The 22,115-nt window shown below is 44.2% G+C and overlaps 1 protein-coding gene across 8 annotated transcripts in view; it reads left to right on the top strand.

Moving 5' to 3' along the window:
* Window positions 1-22,115, top strand: part of Dgkg (diacylglycerol kinase gamma) — a 226,611-nt gene that overhangs the window by 17,219 nt on the left and 187,277 nt on the right. The window lies entirely within an intron of this gene.

Genomic DNA, 22,115 nt, shown 5'->3' on the forward strand with positions numbered 1-22,115 from the left:
ATCTTGTACTTGAAAGCATCCTTTCTTTCCCATGCTTTTCCTTAGGCTGAAATCTACTGTTGTTCATCTTTAGAATGATATCTTTCATTTTCAAGCTTTTGTACATTTATGAGGGTACTCATGGCATCAGGGAATCTTGCCTGTTTCCCTGGATCTGATAATGAAGGGAAGACAGTTGCCATCCACTGACCCGGTGTACCAGGCAAGGGCTTGAAAATCTCTGTTGTGGAATATTAGCTTAAGATGTGTTACATTTGTTTATGCTGTGGAGTATTTGTTTAATGATGCAAAGATGTGTTGCCTTCTTTCACGTTGCATTTGTTTAATTCTTTGAAGCTGTGTTACTGTGCCTGTCTAAAACACCTGATTGGTCTAATAAAGAGCTGAACAGCCAATAGCAAGGCAGGAGAGGGATAGATGGGGCTGGCAGGCAGAGAGAATAAATGGAAGGAGAAGCAGAGACGAGGGAGGAGCAAGGAGCGAGGAGTGAGGAGTGAGAACAGGAGGAGAGGAGGACGCCACCCAGCCACAGAATAAGAAGGAAAGAGAGGTATATAGAATAGAGAAAGATAAAAGCCCACAGGCAAAAGGTAGATGAGATCATTTAAGTTAAGAAAAGCTGGCTAGAAACAAGCCAAGCTAAGGCCGGGCATTCATAAGTAAGAACAAGTCTCCATGTATTTATTTGGGAGCTGGGTGGTGGGCCCCCAAAGAGCAAAGAGAAAAAAAAATTCAACTACAAATCTCTATTATCTTTTTATATATATATATACATTTGTGTGTGAGAGCACAGGTGTACACATGCCACAGTGTGGAGGTCAAAGGGCTACCTCAGGTGTATCTCCCTTTCCATGTTGTTTGAGGCAGGCTCTCTTGGTGTTCACAACTGTGTATTCTAGCCTGCTTGGCCCACGAGCTTCCAGGGAGTCTCCTGTCTCCACTCCCATCTCTCCATGAGAGTGATGGAATTATAACTGCGTGCTGCAGGGTTTACACAGGTTCTGGGGACTGAAACTCATGTCCACATGCTCATGGAGCAAGTCTTACCCACTGGGCCATCCGCTCACCTGCCTTTGTTTTCGTTAGCCCGACAGTGTTAGGTAACAGATACTCTCCCCATGCTTCCTGATGAGGAAACATGGGTTTAAGAGATTGAGACACTGACTCATCCTTGTTGGCCTCAGAGCTATGTTCTTTCCTGTCTCCTGACAGATACTGACTTCCAGTTGTAGCACAATGTTGGTTCATCGATCACCACATCAGAACCAGTACAAGAGGGCAGCTGAATAAAGCCTTTTGTAGCTCAGGTTTCAGCATGCACGCCATCCATTCTGGACAGTCCCTCCCCACCCCCCGCAAAGAAAACCCAGACACACACTTCAATAAATAGGGTTCGTTCATTTGGAACATTCATGAGAAATGATGCAACATTGCATTACTAATTAGTTTGAACTGGGGACTCCATTAGCTTCATTTTAACTGAAGTTGAAAGTATAAGAAAATCATAAAGAAACTCTTCTTCAATTAATTTCAATTTAAGAGATTTGTAGGGGTTTTGTTTTTTGTTTTTGTTTTATTTTAAAGAAATATTTATAGGATGCTTGTAGCCTTGAATGAATCTCTTAAGAAACATGGAGGTCAAAACTTCCCACCCACCTGTGTTTTTGGTGTTTTATTATTTACTTTTATTTTTATATGTTTTTATTAAAATACAGTTACATCACTTTCCCCCTTCCTATTCCACCCTCCATCCTTTCCCCTACCTTGAATTACTGAAAATAATTCTCACCAGGTCCCACCCCTTGACAAAGAACTATGGGTAACAAATGACAGCTAAGAGAGGGAGAAGTAGCCTCTCCCAAGGCGAACCACCCCCATTCGTTTCCCAATCCCTTTGCACACCCCACTCTCCTTTCTCTGAGCCCTTTGCACACACTGTGGAAGCACCGTGGCGTCCTCAACTGACTGTGCATCCACTGGAGACCGAGGTCATTCCTGACTCATCCTTGCAGCCCACGGTTCCTGCTAAGACCTTGGTACATGTACAAGCACCCTTGCTGTGATACACACTGTCTTAACCAAACTTTACGGGAAAGAAAAGGATAAACAGAGGACAGAATTGGATCTCAAGTGGAGGAAAAAAGTTCTCTGTGGTGCACAAAATAACATCCTAGTGTAGAAAAGCGGAAGGAGCAAGCAATCCATTTATTTAACTAGAGTGTGCATTCTTGCATGGTCCACAAGCAATATACACATTCACAAATAATACTCATCAATTACAAAAGTCATAATACACATTGTTCATATGTAACTCCACACATAATACATATACTTACGTCAGTACTCCCAAGTACGTGCAGTAATTGTTCAGCCTTCAAGTGAATATTCTACATTTTCTCTAGAATTTTCCATGTCATTAAAAGCAGTCCTACAAAATGGCACAGCGTATCCTCTCATAATCCACTGCAGCTCCTGGGTTTCTCTTTAGGTCTCCTGCTCCACTGCTGACCTTGCTGGTAGTGAGGCCTTGGCCAGTCATCACTCTCCCCTGGTCTTTCTCTTCCATACTCAGCTAGGCCTGTGGGATTTGTTGATGACACTGTTTTGTTTTGTTTTAATTAAACACCACCAACAACAACAACAAAAAGGAGCCTTGGGTTTTATTTACTTCCCAAATATTTTGTTTTGTATTTCTTTTTATTTTAAGATTTATTTATTTTTATTTTATGTGCATTGGTGTTTTGCCTGTATGTATGTCTGTGTGAGGGTACCAGATCCCCTGGAACCAGAGTTACAGACAGTTGTGAGCTGCCATGTGGATGCTGGGAATTGAAACCCAGGTCCTCTGGAAGAGCAGCCAGTGAGCCATCTCTCCGTCCAATTTATAGCAGCCTTCTTTAGTTTATTTAGATTACTTTTGCATTTCTTTTCCAATTGTACAAGTTGGAAGCCTAATTCATTTGTGTTTGTGGGGGACTGTTTCAATGGATGGGTGGATGGGTAGATAGTGGGTGGTTGCTTAGGTGGTTGGCTGGGTGGGTGGATGATAGGGTGATTGGTTTTGGCCTATGGTGTTTTCTAGGAAACTTGTTCAAGGCTCCAAGTCTCCTTTAAGCATCACTGTAAATAAATTGTACATCTTCTAAATCAATAATACTTCCAAAATTTTGTTTTCTTTTTAAGCAAGAACTTCCTTAAGAATGTGTGGAGGTCTTTCTTAGTTTCCATATTGCTTCCATGAGACTGATACTCAAATCCTCAGGCGGAGGCTGCCAGACAAAAAGAATACTAGTTTCACTGAGGGATGCTCTTGGGTGGGCCGGGAAGAGAGTTGTCAGTAAAATGCTTGCTGCATAAGCTTGGGGACATGAGTTTGGATTCCATCACTCACATGAAGCAAACAAAGAAAAAACCCTGCCATCCCAGCCCTGAGGAAGTAGAGACAGACAGGAAAATCTATGGGGCTTGCTGGCCACACCACCCAGTTGAATTGTTGAGCTCCAGATTGCGTGAGACACCTGGTCTCAAAAATCAAGCGGAGAATGATTGAGGAATCCCTTGATGTTGACCTCTAGTCTTCATACACATGCATGCACGCGCGCGCACACACACACACACACACACACACACACACACACACACACACACACACACACACACGGTATTACCCCCTGTGAAAGGGAAAGGGCTGGATTTAGCTAAGGGAGAAGCTGGATGGTCCTGTGTTATTATTGCCAATAGAGAAGAGGAAGCCAGACTCTCATACCACACAGCTTTATATCAGTCTGCAAACGACGTGAGCAGCCCAGGAGGGGGCGTGGTCCGAGAGTGGGCGCGGTCTTGGACTCGGAAGCCCCTTCTCAGTTGAAGCAATTGCTGAAAAGGGCAGACAGAAAACCGGCTACCAGAGGCTCCCCGGAGCAAAGTGGGGAGCAGATCCTTCGGGTCAGAACATTTCGTCACCTACTGAGACGGTTTATGGTTTAAGACTTTAACTAGCTTTTGGTTGTTGGCTTGTAATTTATTAAAGGCATTTTCCTCCGTGCGTCTTACAAAATTTTAAAAGCATGCTTTTCTTTTTTTTTTTTTTTTTTTTTTTTTTTTAGCGATGTCAGGGTATTTAATTTTTACATATTTAACAAAATGTACTTAGCAAACTGAGATGGCATGCTTGCAGTTGTTGGAATTTTTGCTACTGTAAATAACGCTGCTGCAAATATCTTTGGCTTGAAACCTTGCCGTGGTTCTGCTGTTCCATGTGGCCTGTATGCTTTAAGATAAGCCCACAGAGCTAAATTTGGTGAAAATTCATCTTTGGGGCTATATGTTTGCACTGTTTGGGAAATTTACCTCCACATCAGCAGCAGTAGAGCTGTAGTTTCTTGCTGTCTTGCCAACAAAAGTATTACCTGTTTTTAAATGGTTAGCAATTGGATAAGTGGAATAGTACCTTGTCCAGTCTCTGTTTAATGAATATAAAAATGAATGGGATTCTCAACCTAAGACGGTGGCATCCTCAGCACCATGTCTAACATTCTAGATGGAGAGTGAAATTACTGTTGAAGGATATTTTAAGCATTATTTATTTCATTCTTTGCCGTTATCAAACGAGGAACTTGAAACCTAGGGGATGGAAGTAACTAACTGCTCAACTCCACTCTAGAGACTGAATCCCGGAACTTAAGATTAGACCCCAAAGCGCCAGGACACGTTACAGCAGCCTCTCTAGTTTGCTGGGAGGTGAATGTGCTCTTCCTTCCCCCTTGAATCTGTGGTTTTGAATGGGGGGATTCGTGAATCACCTGAGAAATGATTTTTTTTTTATTTTGTACTTTATTCTAATGGCATTATTTAAAATTCTTATGAATACGTTTGCGTTTTCTTGATGGTCATCTCCTGTCGAGCACTGTCATGTGACATCAGTGACCCTATTATCTTTTTGTATGACATAGTGGCAAAGAACAGCCTCCAGCGTCCGATCACATGGATCCATCAGTTAACAGCTGCATGGCCTAAAGCATGATTTAACATCTGTGCTTTAGTTTTGCCCTCTTTTCATTTGTTTATTTTTGGTTTTGTTTTTAGAGATAAGGTCTCGTTGTTTAACCCGGGCTAGTCTGGAGATCACTACAGAGCCTAGGCTGGCCTTGAACATAATTTTTCTGACTCAGCTTTCCAAATGCTAGGATTATATGATGACACCAGTATGGTGGGCTTCAGTTTTCCCATCTTTAAAATGAGCATCCTTGTGTCTCTCTCAGAGGGTGGTTTCATGCACTCAACCAAATGCAATATGCAAACTGTTTAGGACAGTCTGGCACACAATAAAGATATTTGCTCATACTGGATTCTAGGTACTTTTAAGGCCTAGACCAATGGTTCTCAACCGTACTAATACTGTGACCCTTTAATATAATTCCTCATGTTGTGGTGACCTCAACCATAAAATTATTTTGTTGTGGGCTAGAGAGATGGTTCAGAGATTAAGAGCACTGACTGCTCTTTGAGAGGACCCAGGTTCAATTCCCAGCATCCACATGGCAGCTCACACCTGTCTATAACTCCAGTTCCACAGGACCCAGCACCCTCACACAGACATACATGTAGGCAAAAACACCAATGCACATATAAAATAAAAATAAATTAATTAAAAAATTATTTCATTGCTACTTCATAGCTATAAAGCTATATTTGCTACTGTTATGAATCATAGTATAAATATTCGATATGCAGGATATCTGACATGCATCCCCAAAGGGGTCATGACCCATGGGTTGAGAACTACTTGTCTGGACTGGGCCATACAAGAACATGTCTGAGGTAGGAGTAAGGTGAATGCACACCTGAGTTTTCTTGTCCATGGTGCTGAATCATCACTGCATGAGTGTCCATTGGAACATTGTTGGTTCTACCAAGTTGCTGGGAGAAGAAACGCCTCTCCTTCTGTAAACTAAATCTTGGGCTTCTGGGGTGTGCCAGAAGATCCATTGCCGGGCAGTGCACAGTTCAAGGAAACCATTCACAGCCTTTCCAGATCTGAGAACCAGTACAGATGCTGGGGGATACAAGCTGCCTCATGTCCAGGCGGAAGTGGGTTTGAACAACAGCATAGCCGCCTACAAGGTAAAGTGTCTCATAATACCTGAGAAGACTGGAGAATCACATTACTATAGATCTGGTAGACTAGATAAATGGTTGTTATTGATGTGAAGAATTAAACACAGAGGAGGAAAGGAAGAGGAAGGTAGACTACAGAAAGTCAGGAAGGCAGACGGGAGATGGGGGAGAGCACAAGGGGTCCACAAACCGAAGAGTGATGATGGACCACCTGAAACTCCCCCTGAGCTGAGGAACTCATGTAGCCTCGAAGACTGTTCCAGATGTGAATGCTGCCACTCCAGTGTGATCGCTGCTGAAACCAGACACACACATCACATCGCTACCACCACGCTACTGGCTGCTTTTTACAACCCCGGCTCCTTTTCTACCTACTCAAGCCTCATGCTTTAGGCCCAGAGCTTTCCTGGTGTTCCTTCCTGAACAGTTCTGTTTCTCGTGTGTGGACGAATGGCCAGCATTGATGCAGCTGTCATTCTTCCGGCCTTCTGGGGACTTTCTGTTTGTTTCTTGTCCATTTACTTGGTAGTAAGAAATTGTTATCATCTATTCTATGCCCGTCCTAGATGACATATTTGTCACAAAGTGTCACAGAAGGGGTATTAAAAAACAAATGTAGAATAGGAGAAAAAGGAAATTTCTACAGGGAACACAAGTCACAGTGAGAATTTTGGAAGCATGACACAGTGACAGGTTTCTGGGCGTCTGGAAAGCCCTGGATTCCAGTAATGTTTTCCTCCCTCAAGAAAGTGTGATTGACCTGGGAGACCCAGACTCTGTCTGCCCAGGGGCCTTGTGAGAAGCACTAGCTCCAGGCATTCCGGCTTTCCCTCTCAGCCCTGCCCCTTGCATCAATAGAAAGAAGTGCTTATAGACGGGCATGTTGCTGAGACAAGCTGAACTTCTCAAGGCCTTTAAGTTCCAATAACTCTCTTTTCCGATGTGTTTCCAGGCAGTGCTGTTGCTGTGGGTGTGGGAACCACACTTTGGGAACCATTAATGCCAAACTTGCTTTGACAAGCAGAAGCTTCGTGAAAATGATGCTCAGAGCAGCCATGTAAAGCACACATCAATATTATTGTTGTGTCTATCTTGAAATCACAAATAACTTGTTTCAAATCACACAGTTGTAAGCCAAGATTTGGTTTCTGATGTCTCCAGCTCCAAGGCCAGACTTATGCTTGATGTGCTGGACATGAGTCTCCCTTGACACCAGGTATGACTCTAAAGAACTTTTCTGACGTGCCAACTTCCTGAAGGAGGCTTCTATTCATGATCCTTTCCCAGCAGCCCTCAGCCCTAGAGTCTGGAATGAGACCTTCCCACTGTTCTTGACAACCATTCTTCATCACTGTACTACAGGGTCCTGTATCAGGCTTTTTCTTTTGGGGTCACCAACCAGCTCCCAAATCATAGCACAGAGAACTTATTATTAGTTTTGAATGCTCAGCCTTAGCTTAGCTCTTTTCTGGCTGGTTCTTTTAACTTAAATTAACCTGTTTCTCTTTATCTACCTTTTGCCTCCAGGCTTTTTACCTTTCCTACTTCTGTATAGCTTACTTTCACTGATGCTCGTGTCTGGCTGGTGGCAGCTGCTTGGCTTCTTGTCCCGGGGTCTCCCTCATTCTCTCCTCCTCCTCCTCTTCTCCTTCCCCTCTCAACCTAGATTTCTCCTCCTATTCGTTCTCTCTCCCTGCCAGCCCCGCCTATCCTTTCTCCTGCCTAGCTATTGGCCATTCAGCTCTTTATTAGACCAATCAGGTGCCTTAGGCAGGCAAGGTAAAACAAATGCAACGCATCTTTTCATAATTAAACAAATGCAGCATAGCCAAAAGTAACACACCTTCACATAAAGTAACATTCCTCAGCATAAACAAATGTAGCATATCTTTGCCCAGTTAAAATAATATTCCACAACAGGGCCCCATGCATTGAAGCTGAGTGAACACCCCCGCCCCTAGGGTTCTCCACCAGGGCAAGAACAAGGGGTTGTTGGCATCTCATCTTTCACCCACAAACCTCCTGCATATTTTGTATTCTACTCCACTTTTGTGTTCGTGTGTGATGCAGTTTTTCTCCTTTACTAATAGCAGACCTCTGGGAGCTGTAGTTTTGCCTCTGGTCTGTCTTAACATTTGGGGATGAGGTTGCTGGATCTCTGAACGTGGCTTTGTCAACAACCTCAGCACAGTGCACAGAGCCAGATGCTTACGTACTCACCCAGAGGGGTAAAGGAGAGATGGTGAGCCTTGAAACTAAACAGACTGAGGTTCAAAACCAGTCCTGTCACTTACTAGTGGGGGAACTCTGAGCCTGTCCCTACAGCTTTCAAAACAGGCATAAAAATAGCTTCCTTGCAGGGCTTGGTGAATATTACAGACAATGAGAAAGGCAGCGGATGTGTGGTAGGCTGTTAACGGGGCTTGCTGCTATTATCATTTGTTGTTTCAATGATTTATTAGACAGGTGCACAAATAAATTAATTAATGACAAGCCCTTAAGCTGTGATGCCTCTGGGCTACACACACTCCTATTGCCAACCCCTGGAGTAGCAGTCTCAACTCCCCCACAACAAAGAAAAACTTCAAAATTGTCCTGGGTACCAGCCCACCCCTAGACTCCCACCCTGTACCTGGGCAACTTGGTTCAGGCTGACAAGTTCCTGCTCCCATCAACTGGAGATGCCCACATTTACTCTGATGCCACAAATGCAGTACCTGCCCCTCAAATGGAAGAAGTCCACTCTGGATTTTTGTGAATAGCATATAATTCCAAAACTTTTATTTTGTGTGTGTGTGTGTGTGTGTGTGTGTGTGTGTGTGTGTGTGTGTGTGTTGGGGGGGGGGGGGGGCTCCATGCTGGTGCTCTACTAAATGAATTCTTAGATATTATTCATATTTGTTATTCATGAACTCAAATTAGCTCATTACTGAGTTCCCTGGTGGCTCTAATTCAATTATTCCTGAAGTCAAGCTACCTCTCAAGGCTCCAGAGCTTCTGCCCCCACACTGACAGATGCCTAGAACCCTGTGACCTGGGGAAGACCACACTGGGATCATTTCAGGGTCGGTTCTGTTTTGAGTTGTTTGTGGTTTTCAGCTCTTCTTGTGGCTGCTTTGAAATTAGGAATTATAGCTCATTTGACTTCCTAGCTATCATTCAGTTGGTGAAGGCTATTCTGTTAACCCTACTGCAAGTAGTGATATTTGCATCACAGCTATTTTTAGCCTATAATTTTCCAGTTACTAGATTTTAAGACATGAACAAGTTGCAGTTTGAGATCAATAATGCAAATTCACGCCAGGAAGATACATGTCAAATTTGCTCCCGGAAGTGCTTATAGAACTGTTCGGTTATGTGACTGTGTAACTAACTACCCCAAAACTTAGTGGCCCAACAATCACTTTATTAATCTGCATAATCATATGCACTGGGGATGCAGACAAGGTTTAGCAGGAACCAGTTGTCTTTGCTCCATGCTCCATAGTCTTTGCTAAGGCTATGAAATCCAGGGTGGCTTCTTGCCTGGCATGCTCATGGCTAACGCGGCTTTTGTGACTCAGTGAATTGTTTGACTTGGGGTCTTCAGGTTTCATCATCATTCTGGGTTCCTTGGTTCTCTGTATGCTGGTAAGCCTCACTCTGTCCCTGTGGTCTTCCCATGTGGTCCCTATGAGGTATCTCCAGCCCTAGGTGGCTGAACGTCTTACAAGGCAGTTCGGCAATCTCAACGAGACAGAAATGGAAGCCACTGGCCCTGGTCAAAGCTTCAACCTGACAGTCACATGTTGTTTCTTCTGTATCTTTGTGGTTAAAGTGGGTCACAGGCACAGTCTAAACTGCAGGGAAATGAATGTAAAAGGCCCTAAAATATCAGGAAAAGTGGTTAGTGGGGGGATACCACTATACCAGGCTGACAGTAGTGGCAATTCATTGTTGAATCAAGCAGCTTAACTACTTATACTATCGAGTAAGCACAACAAATAACTAAGTTATGTTTGCAAGCTGTAGCTTAGAGCCCTGATGTCCTACAAGTTTATAGGTCGTTATTTTAATACAAAACTGTGCATCAGCACATGTTTTTGTTATGAGGTCGGCAGCTCCTAATGAAATTATAAACAGTTTTACTCCAACTCGTGTCTTTTGCTTCTCTTCAGTTCTTTATCATCCTAGTCTCTCCGCAGAGATATGCAAATAGATACAGATATGGCAAGAGCTTTTGTTCCATTGCAAATCATCTCATGTAAAAGAAGTTGAGAACTGCTTTTTAAATGGTCAGGATATGAACCCCCTTAGATCTTGTAGCTAGAGCTAGAGGTGGACAGGAGACTTCCTTTCTTCCCTGAAGGAATTCAGACTATTGAAGGAGAGATGGTTAAGTTCATCCAGTGTGATAAGCAATGTAATAGGGAAAAGCTCCTACCTGGTGCTATTGTGAAGGCGAAGATGCTATTTCTAGCCTAGACCAAGCATTTTAAGGGACCTTCTTAGTGTAGTACCTGAACTGAATGGCTAATATGCTAGCTAGTTTTTATGTCAACTTGACTCAAGCTACGGTCATTTTGGAAGAGGGAATCTCAATTGAGAAAATGCCCCCACAGATTAGTCTGTGGGCAAGCCTGTGGAGCATTTTCTTGATTGACAACCAGTGCAGGAGAGCCCAGCTCACTGGGGGTGGAGACACCTCTGGGCTGGTGATCCTGTACTATAAGAAGACAGGCTAAGCAAACTTGGGGAGCAAGCCAGTAAGCAGCACTCCTCCATGTCCTTGTTGGGCCTGGGGTCTCACAATAATGAGGCACAGCCCACCAAAGTCTATTCAACCAGAAGCAAACTTTACTCCAGAAAAATAAAAAAGTTAAAAATTAAAAAAAAAAATAAAACACCACAGGGTACAAAAGCTTATCAGCTCACTGAGACCACAGCCAATGTTGAAATTCTGGGGCTGTGGCAATGGAGGCGGGTACTGGCCCCCTTTCATAGTGTCAGACATGGGATGCATGCTAGGAGTCATGTAGGACCATCAGGCATGGGATGCATGCTAGAAGTCATGTAGAAACAACTATTAAAAGTTAACTTTGGTCCAGGCAGTTGTTGGCTATAGGAGCAAGAGGGTTAAAAGTTAACCCCTGGCTGTTGACACAGGAGTTGACTGTGAAGCAGACAGCCATTGTTAGCAGTTAACCTTCTGAGCTGACGACTGTCAGTTTTTATCTCTTAAGCTTATAAAATTATATTTCTATATTTCTGGACCCTTCAGCCTCTGCATCAATTCCTGCTTTCAGGTTCCTGCCTTGAATTCCTTCCCTGACTTGCCTGGATTACAAACTGTAAAATGGAATAAACCCTTTCTTCCCCGAATTAATTGTGGTCATGGTGTTTTATTACAGCAATAGAAAATCTAACTAAGTTAACCAGGTAGGAGCCGGGGTTGATGAAGAGGAAGTAGCAGGAACAGAAACTAGAGTGGAGGCAGCCATCAAACATGGCCTTGTCCTGAGTCTGAGAAGAGAGAAAACCACTGATCTCTCTAGTCATTTTTCCCTTATAAAAATGGGCTCACTGTGGCTTCGTTATAAATCATCGGATGCATATAAGTAAGCTCGCCCAAAATGATGTCATCTTCATGCACTGATGTTTTTAAGAGCGTGAAAGGGAGATGAAGAGGTGTTTATTCCTGAATAATTGGGTGTAGCTGATTCATTTGGATGAATAGAGACCTGGGGTGCAATTCAATACACGTTGAATTGCCGCCTCCTTTTGACTTATAAATCCCATGCTGACATCTGTACAGAACAAATAGAGTTTGAACCAGTATACAAAATTGCAGAGCTAGACTATGTACTAGAAACCATTATTTCCACCCCCTCGTTTTATAGACAAGGAAACTGAGGCCTGGGGAACTGAAACAATTGCCCAGAGCGGCATACCTCAATGACAAAGTATTACTTCCATCCAAGTCAGACAATATCCAATCTGAGTTTTATTTAGAAAATGCTGCTAAATTTTAAGAAAGATTGTTTACATGGACAACGGCCTCGATGAGAAACAGTTGGGCCGGTACTGAGAGAGGAATGTGGACTGATGGAGAAAAAGTAGTCTATTATGGACTGGCTGTTGTCTATCAAAGGGCAGAAGGCGCAGGGGGTCATCCTGTGGGATCCATCGGAGAGCTGTTGAGCAGTGGTTCCGGCCTTGCCTTTTCCTGATGGAAATGAGGAACAAAAGAGGAAGGCGCCTCCCACTGCACAGCAGGGTTCTGAGCTATGGTGGAGCAGCCAGAGCAAGTGCTTGTTATGGCAACAAAATGTCTTCACCTCTCTCAGGGGCGTTGGCTCCTTCGGGACGCAGTCCAACCTGCCCTGCGAGCCTCCTTCAGCCTTGTGTTCTCTGCACATGTCTGCACCGCTGTGCATGCGCCTGCATGGTCACTAGCCGTTTGGCTGTGTTGTCTCCACACAGGCCTGTGAGCCCCCAAAATACAGAAACTGGGTGTTCCATGGAACAGAGCTGAGAGAGCAGGTAAACTGGCTGAAGAAGCGTCCCAAAACTCTGGAGATTAAGTGGCCTTTTAATCCGGGCGGGCAGGCACTGGTTTGCTGTGGGAAGAAAGTCATTAAAAGGCATTTCGAGTACTCAGCAAAGAAAGACCTGACCTGGGAGTCCACTAACTGGTGTTTAGGGGGAACAATTGTGTGCCCGGCATTTTGTTAGGGCAGGGAGTAACAGAAGGTGAATTTGACTGGAACATACAGATTTAAAAGATCAGGGAGCTGCTCTCATGAGTGAAGAACCTTATGGAACTCAGAAGCTGGCCCTTTGTCCTGGAAGTTGAGGGTTCTTTGAAGAGTTTTAGGCAAGACTATGCTGGAGTGTTGCAGTCACATGGGTCCTAAATGGGGAGGCTCTTTGCGAAGAGATTTGCGGCCATTCATGGGACACACTGTGAAAACAACATGTAAACAACAGTCTGTAATGTGGGATATGAGATGTCTTGCCCTTGCCCTTTGTGAGAAATTAAACCCACAAAAGGTCAGTGAAGGAGGAACATTTAAGAGCAGGTGGAAATTGGATGAGAAATGGAAGGGTTGAAGAGCGTAAATGGAGTTGGGGTTCCAGACTTTTCCACGTGAGCTTTATGTACAGTTTGGCCCTTGGAGCCCACCCAAAGAAGATTCCACAGGAATGAAACACTCAGTGGCAAAGACAAACAGAAGGTAATGGGAATGGGACAGTGTTGTGGAGTGTTACTTTAACTAGGCAAAGGTGTGTTACCTTTGTTTATGCTACATTTGTTTAACTATGTAAAGATATGTTACATTTGTTTATGGTACATTTATTTAATGATGTAAAGATGTATTATGTTTGTTTATGCTGCATTTGTTTAACGATCTAAAGATGTGGTGTTGTTCTACCTTGCCTGTCCAAGGCACCTGATAGGTCTAACAAAAAGCTAAATGGCCAATAGCAAAGTGGGAGAGGGATAGGTGGGGCTGGCAGACAGAGAGAATAAGTAGAAGGGGGAATCTAGGCTCAGGAGAGAGAGAGAGAGGAGAGAAGGAGAGAATGAGAGAGAGAGAAAGGGAGACTCCAGACCCTGCCAGCCAGGTAGCTGCCAGACAGACAGACATGGAGTAGGACATACAGAATGAAAGAAAGGTTAAAAAAAAAAGTCCCAAGGCAAAGCACAGATGAAGAGCAACAGGTTAAAATAAGTTATAAGAGTAGCAAGAAACGAGCCTAAGCTAAAACCAAGCATTCATAAATAATACGTCTCGGTCATGACTTGGAAGCTGGTTGGTGGCCCAAAAGAAAACCTGCTACAAGATAGATTTTTTTTCAGAGCCTCTTTGGAAACCAGTATTTTTGACATCTGGTTGGTTGAAAACAAAAGAACTGTAGACAAATCACAAACTCTGTTTTCCAGTCATGTGACCTAGTAATTCTAGAAGTACTGCCTCTGTGTTTTAAAACTTAACAAATTAGTATGTTTTAGATTATGGAAATAAATCTTGCTAGGAAAAGGTTTTAAATCTGGGATGAAAGAAAGTCAAAATGGAAGGATAATGTGGACCAGAGTTGGAGGCCTGAGTGTGAACTTTGGTGATGAACAGACAGACAAATAGTGTCTTCGTTAGAGTTTCCATTGCTGTGATAAACCACCATGACCAAGAGTAACTTGAGGAAAAAGGGTTTATTTCGTCTTACATCTCTCAGGTCACACTCCATCACTGAGGGAAGGAACTCAGGGCAGGAACTCAAGGCAGGAACTGCTTACTGGCTGGCTCCTTATAGCTCACTCAACCTGCTTTCTTACACAGCCTAAGAAATACAAGAAAATGCCCCAAAGGCTTGCCCACACACTGGTGGCGTTTTTATCCATTGGGGTTCCCTTCCCAGATAACTCTAACTTGTGCCAAGTTGACAACAGAATAAACAGGACTATTATTCTCTTGTCAATGTTACACACCAGTACATTACTACTAAACCATAACCTTTTCTTTCTTGTTAACCCCAAGGTCTCATATTAATATCAATCTTACAACATAAGCCATGATATAATCTTAAAAGTCCTACAGTCTTTCAAAGTTCAGCTTCTTTAAAGTATCAGAAAATGTCTTTAAAAATCCAAAGTCTCTTAATTGTGAGCTTCTATCAAAAATCAAAAATAAGTTACATACTTTTTAATGCAATGAGAGGAGAACCAGGGCACAGTTGTAATCAAATCAAAACGAAACAAAATTTCAACAGTGTAAAAAGTTCAGTGCTTGACACCTGGGAACCACTCATGGACTTCTGGTCTCCAAAGCCTGAGCAGCTCCACCTCTCCAGCTCTGCCCTCTAGAGCATACACTGTAAACAGACATTTCTTGTCCTGACCGCCTGGTCCCAAATAATCACACAGAGGCTTATCTTAATTGTAAATGCTCAGCTGATAGCTCAGGCTTATTACTAACTAGCTCTTACATTTTAATTTAACCCGTATTTCCATTTATCTATGTTTTGACACGTGGTTCATGGCTTTACCAGTCCTCTAGCATGTTTTGTTCCTCCTGTGGCTGGCTGGCATCTCTCCTGACTCAGCCCTCCTTCTTCCCATCATTCTCAGTTTGGCTTTCCCACCTAACTTCCTGCCCAGCTACCAGTCTGTCAGCTTTTTATTAGCCAATGAGAGTAATACATAGTGTAGAAAAGGATTGTTCCACAGCAGCACATAGCTTGTCTCATAGGTGCAAGCCGGCTCAAACCCATAGCTGATCCTGTCCTTGACAGTCATTCCATGGGACTAGTATCTCCAGTATTCTGGGATCTCCACAGTAACTGAGGCTGCATCTTCACCAGTGGTCTTTCTTGGCCTCTCTTCAGGGACTCTAGCCCTGCCACACAGTGCCAAGCCTCAGCTGCTCTCCATGACCCCTTCCTGCCTTCAAAACCAGCACCACCTGGCTTACTCTTACACATTACTGAGTTTGGCTGCCAGCATGAGATACAGCCTTGGCCACCCTGCACCATGTTGTCTGTGTGCCGATCCTGAGGAAATACTCCCAGAAGATTTCACCTTAATGATACTGGTCTCTTCTCAAACACAACTGATTTCTCAGCCCCAGCTAACAAGTTATCAATTCTCCTGTTAAAGCAAAGATTTTTACTTCAGTAGTGCTGACTTCTTGTTCATCACAGCGCATTCTTCAGCCCTGGCTAATCAGAACCACACATTCTTAATTCAAAACATCACACAAGGGACCAGTAGTTCACAGCATTGGTTTCTCTTCCAGAAGACCAGCACCCATACGTCAGCTCATAATGCCCGTTCCAGGGGAATCTAACGCCCTCTTGTGGCCTCGTTGGGCACTGAATGTATGGTGTCCACAGGCATACATGCAGGCAAAACACCCAAACACATAAAATAAAATTAAGGCTTTTTTTTTAAATCACATGAATGACTCTAATAGAGTCTTGCTTCCCTCTGAAACTTCACAAGCCAGGCCTCAATCATTTTCATCTCTTTCCACATTCCTGTCTTCCAAACTCCCACAATCACTCATTAAGCACTGAGCACACTGTGGCTTTTCCAGCTCAAAGTTTCAAACTCCTTCCACAGTCTCCCCCAAAACAACATGGTCAGATCTGTCACAGCAATACCCCATAAATCCAGCACCAATTTCTATCTTAGTCAAGGTTTCTATTGCTATGATGAAATGCCATAACCAAAAGAAACTTGAGGAGGAAGGGCTTAGTTCATCTTAGAACACTTAGGTCACAATCCATCACTGAGGGAAATCAGCGTAGGAATCCAAAGCAAGATCCTGGAGTCAGGAACTGAAGCAGAGGCCATGGAAGAGTGCTGCTTACTGGCTTGCTTCCCATGGTTTGCTCAGCCTGCTTTCTTGTACAACCGAGGACCATTTGCTCGGGGGCAGCACAGCCTATCATGGGCCAAGCACTCCCACATCAATTTTTTTTTTTTTTTTTTTTTTTTTTGGTTTTTTCGAGACAGGGTTTCTCTGTGTAGCTTTGCGCCTTTCCTGGAACTCACTTGGTAGTCCAGGCTGGCCTCGAACTCACAGAGATCCGCCTGGCTCTGCCTCCCGAGTGCTGGGATTAAAGGCGTGCGCCACCCACATCAATTATTAATCAAGAAAATGCCCCACAGGCCTGTCCACAGGCTGATCTGGTGGAGACATTTTCTTAATTGAGATTCCCTTCCAGATAACTATAACTTGTCTCAAGTTGATTGAAAAAAAAAAAAAAAAACTAACCAGGACAGATAGACAAATGGACAGACGTGCATGTATTATTTACTAGCTCTGCCCTTGATACAACCAAGATATAAAGACAAACCTCAACGAACATACTTACTGTCCAAACCTTGCTTTCAAATACCTTCCACTTAAAGGAACCGGGGCTCCATGGAGAACTAGGGCTGATGCAATCCAGATGAACCATAAAAGTTTATAGCACCAAGAACTAAAAACATACTCAAAGAATGCAGATGTATGTTTAAAAACAGGAACCACTTAGAATGAGCTTCTACTGTTCAAATCTGGGACAGTTTGAGAATCCAAACCAATAAACCTACAGAGTGAAATAAGTGCCTATAACCATAATTAAAAATATTATATTCTAATGCAATGTGCATTTAGACTTAATATATAACTATTTACTACTTATACAAATGTATTTATATATACTACATTTATTCATACATTAGTATATGAACATATGAATATATGCTGTGATATATATTACTGTATAGTATATGTAAATACTATTTGCACTGATATAAATAAATTCATACATCTGCTGCTATATATGATAACATAAATAAAGGATGGGGAAGGCTCTTCCTACCATAAACTCTTGATTAATATAAAATGAATGATTAAATTATAAAGCCATTATCCTCCCAATCATCTAGTCAAGAGTTACCGATGGGCACTGAAACCAGGGGATAAAATTTTGATGAGTAGTTACAAGATTACAATAACCTGGAGAAGGATGAGATCAAGTTCAGAAACCTGAGGCACAGCAGAAACCTTCCAACTGCTGTCGGCGGATCCTTGGGCCATATTGCTAAGTGCTGTATCTGCAACACAGTGAAAACCATATGTGTGTGTGTGTGTGTGTGTGTGTGTGTGTGTGTGTGTGTGTGTGTGTGTGTGTGTGTTTGTATTCATTGACAATTTCACACCTCTACATAATGCAGTTTGATCCCATTACCCTGTCACAGCTCTTCCTATGTCCTTTGGAGCCCTGCATCCCAACAAGTCTCCCTCTTAGTTTCATGACTATTTTTTTTTTATGACCACTGAGTTTAATTAGAGTTTCTTGAATGACCATAGGTGGAGGGTTATTTATTGGAGCATGGGCAACTTGCCAGAAAAGACGCCAGTGAAGAAAATGACTCTCCCTCCCCCAGCAGCTGTTAACTGCCAACAGCCACTTCATCTAGCGCTAACTTACTGTTATAAACCACAAATATTTAGAAGGTAGTCTGACCACAGGTCAACTTAACAAAACAACAGAAGTAGGTTCCTTGCTAGAAGATGTGACCTCCCCAGCCATGGGCTTTTGACCAGGTTTATAATACGGGGCACGAATTCTCCCTTGTGGAGCAGGTCTCAAATCCAGTCAGGAAGTGGTCAAGTCTCCCCATACTAGTTGTACGACTATGGCGTCACTGGGCACAACTTGCCCGGCATGGTGTTGGTGTAGTCCATAAGAAGGAAGAACATTTGGTGACAATTCTCTATAGAGGCCTGAAGAGCTCCTTCTGACACTGTGGAAGCTATCAAACAGAAAAAAAGGCTTCTGACTCAACACTAGGTTGATTTGTTTAAGTCCTGCAACCAAAGTATGTGGTGACTTCAGAAATGGGGTCTTACTAGCTAGTTCTGATTGGCAACCAAGAGGAGTGGCAATGGCCTAGATTGCCTGGGGGGCTTCTGTGGCCTCCCTGACCAGTAATGCGTAAGGAAGTGTTATCGTACCCCTGGGACTGGTTATTCCCTAATAACCTGTGACTTCTGGGAGCAGTACTATTCGCTAGCAAAGACACCTCTATTCAAACTTCCTCTTAAATTTTTGTTTGCATTTTCTTTATTAATTGTGTGTATGTGCATGGGTGGAAGCCATGAGGGTAGCTGAGTGTTGGTTCTCTCCTTCTGGCATCATCAGGATTGGCAGCCAAGTGCTGTCTCCTGCTGCTGAGCCATCGAAGCAGCCCAACCGCCCCACCCCCAATTAAACCTTCCCGCCCCCAGCGTTCACCTTCCCTTTCATATCAGGGGTTGAGAACAGTCATTTTTATTGACTATGGCCGCACTACAGGCATTGTACAGGAGGGGAGGATTATTTGTGTATTGACCCAATCATAATACCAGATACATTTTCCCCCAGTCGTCTCCTCATTTTCAAAAGGAAAAAAAAAATTCAAGAATTGAGAAAATCGTCTGGCAAACTGCCAAACAATCGATGAGAGGCAGAGCCGGAGCCGATTCCTTCCTCGCTTCCTGATGCTGCGGCCAGCGCTGTTCTGACTTGCCGCCCATCTCTGCATCCCCTTAGAGTTTTGTGCTTCTGCGGTGTGCAGAGCAGGGAAGCCACAGAGGCACTCTTTCTTTTCTGTTCTGTGTTGTTTGAGACAGGGTTCAGCCTCACACTCACACTCCTGCCTTAGCCTCTGGATCCTGGGATCGCAGGCACGGACACCACACGGCTTACTCACAGAGGCATTCCTAAACAAACATAGCGGTGGTTGTTTTTCACCCTGTTTACCAAGTACTTAGTTTCTTTTTCCTCGTCTATTAAAGAGACAGCAACACAGTCACGTGCCGCTTAATTATGGGGACTCAGACCTTAGATGATTTCATCATTGTGCAGACGTCACAGAGTGCACCGGCTGGTATGGGTCTGTTTCTTCAGTAGCCTCCCTAGTTCATAACACAGTCATTATCTCTATTGACGGAGCATTACACACTACACATGCTTGTGTATTCAATGCTTTCCTATGACTGACAATGTGGTGGTTGGGTTTTTTTTTACAGTCTTCACTACAGATAAGTGTGGAATGTACGAGCTATTCCAATATGAAAGCTGGACTGTTAGCAGGCCACAGGAATTTTTGAGTTCCGCTGTAATCTCTTGGGACCACCACCGTCTGTTCAATCCACTGTAGCAGGAACGTAACTGTTCTTAGCGGACATGCTCATTTGAAGACTAGACTAGGCCATGAGGGTAGATGAGTGTTGGTTCTCTCCTTCCGGCGCCATCAGGATTGGCAGCCCAGTGCTGTCTCCTGCTGAGCCACCGGACACATGACACAGTGTCAAATGAGTGTCCCTCAGGAGAAGTGGTGGTCGTTCAGTTCCCTAGCAGGTTTTTTAAGAGCCATTGCTCACTTTTGACTGGCTGATCATCATGGACTCGAACCTCAAGAGGCACAGGAAAGGTTCCTGTGTAGGCAACAGGACACACTGGCGGGTTTTATTAGCAGGAGAGATGTGATCCGGCTGGCCATGGGAAAGAGCAGAGCAGGGGAAAGAGTGAAAATCGGTGAAGGGAGGGGCAGGAGGAGGAGGAGATGACGGGACCTGGGTTCAGGAGAGGACTGTGTGGTAGGGAGGAGTGGGCATGGGATGGACAGGGCAGCCCAGGACGGCTGCTGGGTTTGACAGAGGGGGAGGCGGAGAGCTTAGGCTGGGCTGTGCAGCCTGAGTAGTCACTCTCCAGAGTGATTGTAGTGCACATGAGAAGCAGGTGGAGGCTACCGGCGGGTGCTGCCCTAAGGTAATTCCGAACATTGAAGAGTCTCAAGAGCTGGTTGGAGGGTCATATCCGGGGACAGGATCTGAAGATCTCTGAATAGTCAGATCCAGAGTGAGGACAGGGCTCGGTGCTAGGGAGTCACGGAAGCTGTATAGGAATGAAGTTCCATGGGGAAATGGAGGCAGGCTGAGGAGTTGCAACAGTGCTCAGAGCTGGCAGAAGAAGATGAAGGAGACTGAGAGCGGGAACTCTCAGGAGGGCACGTAGGTTCGAGGTGAGGGTTTCCTGCCAGGAAACAGGATGGGCAGAAAGAGAACAGAGTTCAGAGGGACTAGGAAGGACCTGTGGATTTTGAACTTGTGACCTTCAGAGGAGCAGATGTTGAAAGTGAATCTAGACTGCCAGTAGGTTAAGGAGGACACTGGCCTTCTTAGAAGAGAGAGATCACTATGAAGGCTTCCAGAGATGCAGAAATCTCACCCCCTGGCCAAACCTTATACCACTGTCCTATCCCTCAGGCTAGTTCAGCCCTCCCAGGCAGGCCTGCACCAGCCATGACTACATGTGTCTCCCTTCTGGGACCTCCTTCCTTTATTGCTAACACACTTGGGCCTCCTCAGATCAGCCCTTGAGGTTGGCCCCAGAGTAGACTCTATGGCATTAGCACTCTGCTTTATTCTTTTGTAACATTAGAACCAGTTTCTTTTCTTTTTTCTTTTCTTTTCTTAAATTATTGTTATTAAGAGATTTTCTATTCATTTTACATACCAACCACAGATTCCCCTGTTCTCCCTCCTCCTGCCCCTCAGCCTTCCCCTCCAATCCACCCCCCATTCCCACCTCCTCCAAGGCAAGGTCTTCCATGGGGAGTCAGCAGAGCCTGGTACATTCAGTTGAGGCAGGTCCAAGCCCCTCTTCCTTGAGAGGCTGCTCAAAGTGTCTCACCATAGGCACTAGGCTCCAAAAGGCCGACTCATGCACTAGGAACGGCTTACGATCCCACTGCCTGGGGGCTCCCTAAACAGTTTAAGCTAAACAACTGTCTCGCCTATCCAGAGGGCCTAGTCCAGTACCATGCAGGCTCCTCAGCTATTGGTCCACAGTACATACATTTCCACTAGTTTGGCTAGTTGCTTCTGTACTTTTTCCCATCATGGTCTTGTTGACGCTCACGGAATCCCTCCTCCCACTCATTGATTGGACTCCTGGAGCTCGGCCTGGCACCCGGCCATGGATCTCTGCATCTGCTTCCATCAGTCACTGGATGAGAGCTCTATGATGACAGTTAGGGTATTCAGCCATCTGATCGCCAGAGTAGGTCAGTTCAGGCACCCTCTCGACCATTGCCAGGAGTCTATGGTGGGGTCATCCTTGGTTAAGAGCACTGGTTGCTCTTCCAGAGGTCCTGAGTTCAATTCCCAACAACCACATGGTGGCTCACAACCATCTGTAATGAGATCTGGTGCCCCCTTCTGGTGTGCAGGCGTACATGCAGATAGAACCAGTTTCTTTACATGTCTTCCTATAATACCAAAGGTTTACCAACTTATTTCTATCCTTGACCTAGAATAAAATATGGAAATATATGCAGTGTGCACATGTGAATGTAATTTAAAGGAAAGTCTCCTGAAACACATACCACGGTGAAAGCATTTGCATTTGGAACATTATTTCTTTCTGTCCTAATCTGTTTCAGTCTTTAAATGCTGGTCCTGGCCCACCGTGTTCAT

Source organism: Peromyscus californicus, unplaced genomic scaffold (genome assembly GCF_007827085.1).
Source record: "Peromyscus californicus insignis strain IS unplaced genomic scaffold, ASM782708v3 Scaffold_16__1_contigs__length_79575227, whole genome shotgun sequence".
In the NCBI taxonomy this organism is placed as follows: Eukaryota; Metazoa; Chordata; class Mammalia; order Rodentia; family Cricetidae; genus Peromyscus; species Peromyscus californicus.